The following is a 1,989-nucleotide window of genomic DNA, read 5'->3' as shown; positions in this document are numbered from 1 at the left end:
GTACTTCATTAACTGACTTGGAGCTATTATAAACTGATTATTTTGTAATGTTACAGTAGAATATATAGAAGTGTTTTTTCTAATCTGCCCACACATTTGAATTTAAAAATCAAAGCAGTGTCTCATACACATGAATTAATGAATGAAATGGTTTATTTTAAACTATCAGGAATAATACATGAAAAAAACAACCTCGCATTGATTCACAAGTAGGTCGCTTGAAATGCATAATAAAATTCAGAGATGCTATCTACTCAAGATATGTGATCCTACTGCTTTGCTGAGATACTATGACTTTGTTAAACAAGTGTGCAACATTCGACTGGCTGTAATTGCATAAAGTTGGCTCATAATGTTAACCCAGTAACATGTGTTCTGCCTGCAGATATTTTCTCAGTTGAAAGTTCTGCCTGTCCTGGGTCGAGGTCAGGGCTTTCATGCCTTACCCTCCTCTTTATTTTACTGTGTCATGTTAACTTTAGTAATGACTATGGCTCAACATTGTTTCCTTCTCAGATCATAAATGTTATAGTCACAAACTTTTGTTTTCAGTCAGTGCTTGAAGGACTATTCAGTCAAACTCTTGTGTGGAGTCTTGAGCTCACACTGGCCTGTTTATCGTTTGCGTCCTGTTAAGTGTATTGTTTGCATGTGCTGTAGTAAACAGTAAATGCTCAATATTACTAGAGTTCACTTTTTGGTGAGAGCTGAGCACGTTTGTCAGATGGTTTGATTTTAATCCTTAAGACAAGAGATGTTAGTGTATTTGAGTTTGATTCCTGTGTTGCTCAGCTTTGCTGTTACATACTTTTTTATTACTTTGGGCATTTTTGTTGGGAATCCTAGATAAGGTTTCTAAAAATAAAGAGAGTAATATACCTGTTTTGATGGAGTAAACTGGCACAGAAAGGAAAAATGTATTTTTAGTTGGAAGAATTTATGAAACTGTTTCTAGATAGAGACGTGGGGGGCTCTGGTTTGGTAAACAACCTTTGACTGTGAGCCAAGGCTTGAGCTCCCACAGAGCGACTGCTTCTCATGGGCGTAGGCTTTGGTCGTCTCCTCCGGGGCTTTGGTTCCTACTGGGCTTCTCTCAGCATCTGGGGGCCCCAAGAAATCATTGTACCCTGTAATGCCTCTGCTGCCATCGTTAAGCTAAGAGGCCTGTTTTTTTCTAGTTGGTAAAAGTTATACCCTAACAGCTCACCTTTTAATAAAAATATATTTCATCAGCCGTTTAGGGGCAGGAGCTCTCCTTGGTTGGATCTTGTTGGACTATTTGGCCTTCTCACTAGGTTGCTTCTATTGACAGTGTATGGAGAATGGACAAAGTGAGCCCCCAATGTTCCAAATAGGAAATACCAACTGGTTCCAAAAAGCCAAAATCCCATATTGTTCTACTTAATTTGGCCCGGATTGAGTCCTGAACCTTGCGTTTGGTCTGTATTCAGACTGGTGTCTACTGGAGATTACTGTTTCGGACCAAAGCTTGTAAACAAAACCACGTGACTAAAGATCTCTTCAGTCATTGGCCAGAAATTACAAGGGTGGGTCAAAACAAAAAGGAAAAAAATGGAGATGCTGCACTTGTCAAAATAGTTTACTTATTCAAACCTTTTATTTCGCTGGTCAATTTTGAATGTCTGTATGAAGGCCAAGTTCAACACTTTTTACTGCAATTTTGGTACTGCGGAGGCATGCTGCAAGGTGGTTACTGAGTGCACTACGGTTACAAGTTACGCTAATAAGTGTATCATGTTAAAATTTGTTTTAATGAGTCTGCATTCATCCTACCACATTTTAATGAGCTGCTGTTGCATCACTGCTCCACAATTGTCCACTGGTGAGCGGCTACGGTGGTGAGAGTGGTTGCCACAGAGACAATGACTGGGACCGATTTGGACCAATCACAACAACTGACATTATCTGGCTCCAACATGGCGTCGTACAACAACAACAAAAAAAAAAAGAATTGAATTTACTTCATTT

The sequence above is a fragment of the Oryzias melastigma genome, linkage group LG16 (genome assembly GCF_002922805.2).
Source record: "Oryzias melastigma strain HK-1 linkage group LG16, ASM292280v2, whole genome shotgun sequence".
Lineage (NCBI taxonomy): Eukaryota > Metazoa > Chordata > Actinopteri > Beloniformes > Adrianichthyidae > Oryzias > Oryzias melastigma.
The sequence above is the reverse complement of the archived record's forward strand: the minus strand, read 5'-3'. Positions refer to the sequence as shown.